The sequence below is a fragment of the Pelophylax lessonae genome (assembly GCF_965119305.1).
Source record: "Pelophylax lessonae genome assembly, chromosome: 4".
NCBI lineage: Eukaryota > Metazoa > Chordata > Amphibia > Anura > Ranidae > Pelophylax > Pelophylax lessonae.
In genome coordinates, this window is record NC_138771.1 from 238,945,387 (window position 1) to 238,955,183 (window position 9,797).

General features: G+C 40.1%; 1 pseudogene across 1 annotated transcript; it reads right to left on the reverse strand.

Annotated features, from left to right (window-relative positions):
• Positions 1-2,477: 2,477 nt before the first annotated feature.
• On the reverse strand, positions 2,478-8,931 carry LOC309552595 (arg8-vasotocin receptor-like; annotated as a pseudogene). Its single transcript has 2 exons — positions 8,019-8,931; positions 2,478-2,686 (listed from the first exon to the last, which is right to left on the reverse strand). The product of its transcript is annotated as an arg8-vasotocin receptor-like (transcript).
• Positions 8,932-9,797: the final 866 nt, after the last annotated feature.

Consider the following 9,797-nt stretch of genomic DNA (forward strand, 5'->3'; position numbering starts at 1 on the left):
CACAGTGACATTCCATAGAGTTCTTCTGGCCAGCGCACGGTGACGCAGTACTTTTTTTTCAGCGTACACCATTCACACACCACCACAGGAGTGTTTTTCAGTGAACCGGCCACTCCGGAGATAAGGTGTTGCGGTGGGGGTGCGGTGGGACTGCACTGGAATACCGTCCCTATGCAGTACCACCGCACCTGGTGTGAATGGACCCGAACAGAGCCTTCTTTTCCTTTCAGCTCTTACTAAAGCTGGCTATCTAGTAGAATTTAACTCAAAATGTTTAATTTTAAGAACGTTCATTTGATTTTCCAATCAATAGTGGGCTTAAACTGACATTCATTTTTGACCACAGTGACAAGAAAATTTGAAGTAGCAAGATACATTTTTTTTTAAACAAATTTATTTGCTACAGTGTATATGGTTTTTGTTTGGTAGGGTCCATTTGTTCCAAAATCAAACAATAGACATGTGTGGTTCGTTTCTTTCCGAATAAATCTTCAGATACATTTTAATTATTTGGAGATTAGTATATATTCGAATACCCGAATTGCAGTATAAACAAGGTTTACTGAATGCTCGGAATAACGAAACAAAATTCATCCAAATTGTGTAAATTTGAATCAAAATTTACATCAAATTCCAGTCGATTATCAACTGTAAACATATTTCTGAAATCAAAGTCTGTGTGTGTTATTAGTGTACCATTTCTAAATAATGCTGTTTTTGTTAAGCCAAAGGTGATTTAAAGAGTCATTGTAATCATTTGAAGATTTTTCTTTTGTTGGTTAACTTTGCCACATTTGAATCGAAAAAAAAAAATCTTGAATTTTTGAATTGACAGATTTCAAAATGTATCAATTCGAACATTTCGAATAGAAAGAAAATCGGTAAATTTGAAGAAAATTCGAAAAAAGACATAAAACGAATTCCGAATATGAATTGAACAAATCTACTGAATTTAACGAAACAAAATAACTAGATTAACTAATCTAAACGAAACAATCTTTTTCATCACGCACATGTCTATCAAACAATGAAAATAAACAAAATTTAAAGTACTTTCAAATGACATTCATCGAGCCCCCAAATGTACTAAGAATGATCGTGCAAACATTTCTCGAAAATCTACTGGCAAGCTTTAGTGGCTATTAGAGACAGGGAATATTAAAGAGGAAGAAAACCCTCCTTTGCAAGTTGTACCTATAGGTAAGCCTATGATAAGGCTTACCTATAGGTAGTGTAAATATCTCCTAAACATGTACCGTTTAGGAGATATTTACCTTACATGCAGCCAGTGACGTCACTGGCGCATGCGCTCTGAAGGAACGGCCGCTCGTGCCGTTCCTTCAGAGATCCGTGCTGTGACTGTCGGCTCCCGCGCGCGTGCACGGGAGTGACGGCACCGCGGCTCCGGCCAATCAGATGGCCGGATGCCGCGATCCCGGAAGACGGGCGACTGGACATGTCGCCCGTCATGCAGGTAAGCAGATAGCACGGCGGGGGCTCGTTCTAAGGTAAGTATTTCATAATGAGCTAGTATGTGGGCGTGGGCGTGGCGGATCACGGGCAGAATCACTGCAATTCTGCCCGCGATCCGAAATTATTGCAAATCGCGGGACACCTGTGTGATGCCCTTGATTTGCAATGGCACCCCAAACGATTTGCGATGTTGCCGCGATTTCCGCCTGCCGAATCGCAGTAACATCGCTCAAACAGAATCGCGGGACGTATGACACCCAAAAAGGTACAGGAGCTTCTTTTGTGCATCATGCTTCCTGCGATTCTGTTTGAGCGATGTTACCGCGATTCGGCAGGTGGAAATTGTGGCAACATCGCACAGCGTTTGGGGTGCCATTGCAAATCACGGGCATCGCACAGGCGTCCCGCGATTTGCAATGATTCCGGATCGCAGGCAGGATCGCGGTGATTCTGCCCGTGATCCGCTACGCCCACATGTGAACGTAGCCTTAAAGAGAAATGTTTTTTCCTACCTATGCATTGACCAAATATAAAATCATTTGTGGCAATTATTTTATGCTTGTGTTCGTTGCACATATTGTGGAAGTTAAACCTTTTTTTTTTTTTTTTTTTTTTTTTTTTAAGCAATCACATGGTTTGATGAGGTATAATAGTTGCAATCTACCTATATAGGGTCAGTATATTCTAAAATACATCACAATTTTGAAGAAAGCAGATTATATATTTGTCTAAGCATTTAGGACAATGCTACACACGGGAACGTGACTTCCTTGAGCCCGACTGGGGAAAAACACAGTAGGGATAACACAACAGTAGTTGTAGCATTCATCTTTCATTTTTGGCAAAGTGAATGAAGAAATAGTTGGCTGCTATGGATAACCGTTCTTTTTCATTAAAAAAACAAAAGGACTTTGTGTTTCCTTCTTGGTGGTAAATCTTTCTGTCACCTTTGGAACTAGCCAGGTCTAAGGGAAAAACATTTGTGGACACTAAATTGTAACTTGCTACACATTAGTGGCCTGGCCTTCAAAGTCCTTGTTTCCTAGATTGAAGCAGCTTGTGATGACAATTTCCCCATGAATTGAGTTACATTTTCTGGCATACTTTTGTTGTTTGTTACATCTTGAAGTGTTGCCACTAAAATACATATAGATCCATGGATTGACACAGCTGTTCAGGTTTCCCAGAAGCATTAGAATTGTGAATACCGCACCTGAAATGTAATGCAGAAATATTGAAGTCACATATAGGATCATTAATGAACCATATTCCAGTCACAATGGTTTAACAAGAAAAATATAAAATGTCTATTATCCCATTTTTGTTGAACACAGCGAAGATATGAATCCTGAAATACTAGAAATCAAAGAAAAGACCAAATATGTTGGAGTGGTTTAGAGAAGTAGATCGAACCAGATTCAATGAAGAGTTGATACATTTACAAAATGATTCCTATACATGGTTCCATGAAATCTGGGGAAGTCGGATTGAGTTCAAACAGTCTTTATATAAGACGTGTAGGTAATGTAAATGCAATGGAGGAGGGGAGAGTGGAAGAGGTGGTGGAATCCCCATAATATGGTAAGGAGACAGCAGGCACGAAAGTGAAGAAGGTGGCTTAGGTACATCCCTGCTGGTTTGTTGTTGTTTTTTTTCTTTTAATAAGAATGCATCTAAGTGATACAATAGGCTCGCTTACTCTTTCCTCTCAGTGGGGAGTAGTCTGCCCCTTACTATCCTGTCTGTCATGGTGTGGGGTAAAGGGATGGAAGGGAAAATGAATTACACAAAATATATATTCACACTCTTATGGATTGGAGATTTATTTATTCACGGTCAACAGATTGCCTATTTTGAGCCTGAATGTGTATTAGGGAGGGAGGGAGTGTGCAGGGGCTGGAAGGTTGTGATTATAAAGTAATGGACATCAAAGGGGTTAAGGAAAGGAAGGATGAAAGTTTTTTTTTTTTCTCTGTTTTTTTTTTTTATTTCCCCAATATCACTATTGGAGCAATTTTTTTTTTGCACGTTATTACACATTAAGTTGGGGCTGGCGGGGGAATGATTACGCTTGATATGATAAATGCAAAGGGTTTTAGGAAAACGCCTATCTATATGTTTGTTACAGTCTTTTTATATATTGTGGCATGTACGTGTTTTAATTGTTCTTTGTGGACAGTCTTTTGTAATTTAGGTATTTGTAAACTATTTAAAATGAATAAAGAGAATTTCATTATAAATACAAGGATTTAACATGAAACCTTTCCCTTTTCATGCAAATAGAGCACAGCCATTATCAAGGGTAACTATTCCACTTTCTTGCAAAAAAATAAATAAATAATATAGCATACACACTTGCCACACAAGCCAAATTGTAATTTAATGTTTTTTTAAAAATTAAATTTCCTTTTCAATCGACACCACTGTTATTGCCTGTAAAATTCAAAGCATATGGCAACCTAGGGACGTTCTGTACCATGTTGGTGATTTGCTCACTGGTTTTCTCAGAAGTCTGCACTAAGATACAAGTCAAGTTTTAGGTATCCCCTGTAAATAGAATACAAGTTTTGGTGAGATACTCCCTGAGAGTTAAATACTTCTAAAGGGATGCAGACACTGCAGCTTTCCTCCTTAGAACACAGAAAGTGCACCAACTGATTACAATGAACCAGACTCGTAGAAAAATGTAATGGATGTTCCGCGAGGGAAAACATTGTGGATTGAACGCCTCAATGCTACCTCCCCCCCCCCCCCCCCGGCATAAATAAAATGCTCACATATAAACATTTTCTGTGATCTGCCATAAGAACCACTCGAGTCTTTAAAATCCCTTTGATTTACTTATGGAAAGGCCACTTTTCCCCTTTTTTCCCCCTCTTCCCTCCCTTTCTTTCTTATGCTGTGACCGGGTGGTCCTTTGGATGTCTTTTTCTCTTTCCCTTCTACATGGTTCGTGGTTTTTGCGGTGGAAGTAATACGATCTGTGATATGGATTAACGGGTATGTTCAAGTACCCTAACTTTTTATATTTTTTTCTATCTCTTTATTCCATTTTTCTTTTTTTTTTCATAACAAAATTAGTATTTTCCTTCCTTCTTTTTTCTATTTGTATATTTTATCATTCATTATATATGTTTATAAGATATTGTTATAATTTGTTTAATGTACATGTATGTACTGTGTTATGTATAATGTCACTTATGGTGAATGATTTCATCAGTTCCGGATGTGGCTGCTGATATGTGTGCCCTCACGATTCCCCAACTATCCACTAGAGGGAGATCCTAGCTGCTTTGGCCCCACCAGGTAGGTGTGCTCTGTGAGGAGGGGTGGCGGCAGATTATGGGACAGGTTCTCCCGCCCCCTTCCGCCGCCTCCCCTGGTCCGTCCGGCTGTGGAGTCCCCACTCTGCTTTAGCCGTTGACGTACAGTGCGCATGCATGGGGTCCGCGCGTGCGCCCTTTGACAACGAGTCCGGCACGCCAATTCTGCGTCTCGGGATTGGTCAGCGTCTGGACTGTGTACGCCTTAAGGGACGCCGCCTACCATTCGGGCAGACACTGGTGGCCAGACTGATGCGGCGTCTCTTATCAGGTAATACACAGAGACAATTTTTGCGCTCTATGGAGTCCTCATATATTGCGATCTTTTTTCATTTAAGCCAATATGAACTTATCATGGTTTCTTTATTTTGCTTTATTTTCTACAGTGTTTGGTTTTAGCTGGACTAGTACTATCCTGTCCCTCTTACCATTGAGTTAACTTATATGCTATACCTACACCTGCAGCATTATGACCACCTCGATAGTACTCCTTGGCTGAATTGCATTTGCTCTTACAGATTTTGGAGACCGCACCTGACTGCTGGGGGGTTACTTTTCATCCACTTCTAAGATGGTCATCTTGGACCCCTTTAGGGTATGGACATTATATATGCTCCCTTTAAAACACCTTAATACTATATGCATCTACCCCATTTTTTCCTAGAAATTATTCAGACTCATTATCTTACTCTAGGAATCACAACCATCAATTTGGTCTTATTAAAAGTGGAAGCTGTTTTTACCAATCAAGTATGAGTATTAGTGAATTGACTGCACTTTGATACCCATCGCATCTGGTGTGTTATCACCAGTACAAGTGGGACCTAAGTCTACTTATATCTATTGGCTTTACATTCCTCCCTCCCTCCTCTTGTTTTCTGCCTTATGGTACTGGCGATTCTCTCCTTGGGGTGACACCACACCCGCATGGGGGGCTAATTGATGCGGCTGGGCTCTCTCTCTCCCTTACATAATCTTTTGGTGGTGGTGGCACTACGTGGGGACAGCACTGTCGGCAGTATTTTTTGGAACTGATGTCATTATGTCTCACTGTTTTGTACTTGATATTGATGCTGCATTTATTTATCCGTTACAGTTTACCTTTGTATAATAAACTTCTGAAGAAGAGGTTGAGAGCCGCGAAACATGTTAAGTCTCTGGATGGACATGGACCACCCTGCCACTCAATAACAGGGGATTTTTGGCTTTGATACCAAGTTCTTGGGCTACCGCATACCAGTCCATTATCCACCCTTATACATGTATTATTTATGTCCTTGATTTACATGTTATGCGATTTTCTTGTATACTAGCTGATACTCATAATGAGTTTTAATTCACTGTTTTTGAATAAAATGTATATATTTTAAATATTATCTTATGAGTTCGTTGTAGCTTTAAGGATTATGGCACCATAAAAATCCCATGCCCCTCTTCCTCTCCATTTCATGGTGTTTGGGCGATGCATCTGTGTTGACCCAGCAGCTGGGACGGTGATTCAGCGTCTCCCACCCCTAGCTGGTTGGCTCTTTCACATTTGCCTCGCGGAACATCCATGAAATTTTTCTACATTCTCAATAGAATGAAGGTGCCCTTATATTTCCACTATACATAGCCGCATATTTTTTCCAATGAACCAGACTCTCCCATTCAGATTTAGAAGGCAATCAGTCAAAGAACTCTTTTAGAGCCGCAGAAGATCAAAATCTGCTACAAAGTTTAACTGCTTCCCACCCGCACTATAGCCAAAAGATAGGTACAGTGTGGCCTTTCTGTGTCCATTTATGTCCTCTCAGATTCCCACCTCCTGCGTGCCCCCTGGGGCGCACATCGGGCATGCTCTGTAACTGCTGTGTCGTTTGGAGACAGCTAATCACAGATCGGGATAAAAGGCCAATCACAGCGGCCCTTTACCATGTGATCAGCTGTGTCTAATCATAGCTGATCACATGTAAACCGGATATCGGCAGTCCTTTCCTCACACGCTGTCACTGTGTGAGGATTGCTGATTAGCGGCCCCACTAACAGCACATTGTTTACACTGATAAGGCACTGATTATCAGTACAGCTTATCAATGCCCATGGGTGCAGCCTCATCAGTGTCCTGATTATCAGTAAAGCTTATCAGTGCAGCCTCATCAGTGCCCATTAGTGCAGCCTATCAGTGCCCATCAGTGCAGCCACCTCAGTGAAAAATAAAAATTACTTATTTGCAAAACTTTAGAAAAACATTTTTTTTTTGTTTTGTTTTTTTCAAAATTTTAGTTTTTTTGTTTTGTTTAGCAAAAAAAAAAAAAATCCAGGGGTGATTAAATGCCTCCAAAATAAATTTCTATCTGTCTAAAAAAAAATATATAATAATTTCACTTGGGTACAGCGTTGCATGACCGCATAATTCTCATTCAAAGTGCGACAGCACTGAAAGCTGAAAATTGGCCTGAGCAGGAATAGGGTAAAAGTGCCCAGTATTGAAGTGTAAAAATTCCTGCAGTGTACATTGATCACCCAGAGGGGATTTTTTTTTCCTCAACAAAAGTGGAGTTACTCTTTAAGGTCCAATAAACCTGTGAATACACAGGGCAAACAGCCATCCTATTCTGCTAACAGATTGGTTCTAGGTGTAATGCTGCATTTTCACCTGATTAACCTCTTTCCACTGGCTGTACGCATATATTCGGCCTTTCAGCAGGTAGGCTTTAATGCTGAGAGGCCGCATACATGCGGCCGTATGTAAACACACAACTGTACCAAGAGCACGCACCCTGCACGCTCCCAGCACAATCACGGGTGGTACCTCCTGGCATCTAGAAGCTCTTAAAGGGCCGAGAGGCGGCTGCGGGAAGGGGTTAATGGGTTAACAGTACGTTTTACAAAAACAAACAACGATTCCTTGTGAATGTGTAGCAGAAGTTTTAGGAATATGCCCCCCAAATTTATTTTCATCTACTTCTTCCACCATAGTTAAAGTACATCAATCATGATAAAAATATGAGTGATGACATTGCTGACATCTGTTTGGGAAAATGCGGTTGTCATTTGCTGCAGGCCAGGCAACTGCAATTTTCAAAAGGAAGTCAACAGTGAACGCCCATTTTGTCTTTGCTAATAATTGCATAATTATTTATTTATTTATTTTACATAAAAGCATATAACGTTGTTATGAGTCTAAAATATGAAAACACATCATGCTTTTAAATAACAGAAACATCATTGATTCCTTACCTTCTGGAGTATCTCTAGACCATGCAGTCCACATCTGAACAATGAAGAATGGTGACCAACACAGGATATAAGAAACAACAATGACTACTGTCATTTTCACTGTCTTAGTCACGGCTTTTGATATACTGCCAATGTTACTTGTCTGGTTCATTACAGCTTTCAGTGGACTTGACATTGCAATTCCTCTCTGATTCTTCATGCGGACATTGTTTTTTATAGTCCAGCAAATTTTAATTTAGCATGTAATAAGTATGGCAACTGGAATGAAAAAAATGGCTATAGAAATCCAGGTCACGTATGCTTTTGATCCCCAAGGCTCGGTGAAAAGAGCCCAGCATTCAAGGATGCCTGGAGCAATCTCTGTCTTGGAGAAAATAAAAGCCTGGGGAATACTGAAAATAAAAGCTATTGTCCAGCTTGTGCAGATTGCAGTGTTCCATAGAGCTCTTTTCTTATTAAATGTGACCATGGGGTAGCATATGGCTTGAAACCTGTCCACAGTCATTACCACTATCATGTACGTGGAGGCAAACATTCCAACCAATTGCAAAAACTTAATGATACGACACAGTGGGTCTGGTCCAATAAAGACATCTGTAATAACCCAAATCAGTTGTGGGAGAACTTGAAAAAATGCCACAACTAAGTCAGCCAAACCTAAGTGAAGCATAAACACGTACATCCGTGACAACTTTTTCCTCTTGTTCCATAAAACCACAATCAGCATTAGATTTCCAACCATGGCTGCCATAAATATAATCCCAAGCACAGATATTTCAGCAAAAGCCAAATGTTTGTCTCTCTCAGACCAGCCTGCTATCTCTGGCTCATTGCTTGTGTATATTTTATAGTTCTGGAAAACATTCTCTATAGGACGGAGGTTTTCTTTCAAATGAAAAGAAAGGTTCTTCATCATGGGAAATTGTGCCTACAGGTAGTATTGGACTCTTAGTCTTTTCAATGTTGGTTTGAGAATAAAATGAAAAACAGATTCATTTATATGAAACGTTTGCTGGATTGAGTAGGCTGCTATGACGGAACACAGTCTTATGTACTTGTTTACCTTCTCTTGACAATTTCCAGGAATTAACTGTGACTGACATACACACACACACATCAGTTTTTTGGTAAAACAAATAATTTTTATCCTTTTTATTGTTAATTTGCATAACAGTGCTGCTAATATCCCGCAGGCTCTTTGTAGCCATGGTTTATCCGAAAATTATGTGTTGAAATAGACACTTGTAGTCTCAATTGGAAGTATACCAGGGCATTTACCTGTTGTGCAGCATTTGCTTGCTACAATTCTGCACCCTGGTCTTATAAATGGCAGTCACCTTGCTATTAATGCCCGCATCCTCCATCATATGTGAATTGGGGATAGGTAGCCAGCATAATGCTGCCTGGGAGGAGCAAACTTTTTCAGCCACAGATACCAGTCCAGTAGTAAAGTGATAAGCAGTGGTGTGTTTATTTGTGCTATTTAGTGGCTATATACAGATTCTGTACAGCCCTCCAAAAATAAACAGTTCAAAACTTCAAAAATGAAACACTAACCGTGCCCCAAGTCTACTGCTTATCAGCCTCCACATACACAGCTAACAGACATGACCTGCAGACTGTGTGTCATATATAAATATATATATATATATAACACACTGCTCAAAAGATTTAATGGAACACTTTTTAATCAGAGTATAGCATTTAATCTCCTGGGATATTGATCTGGTTCGGTAAGTAGCAGAGGGGGTTGTTAATCAATTTCAGCTGCATTGCTGT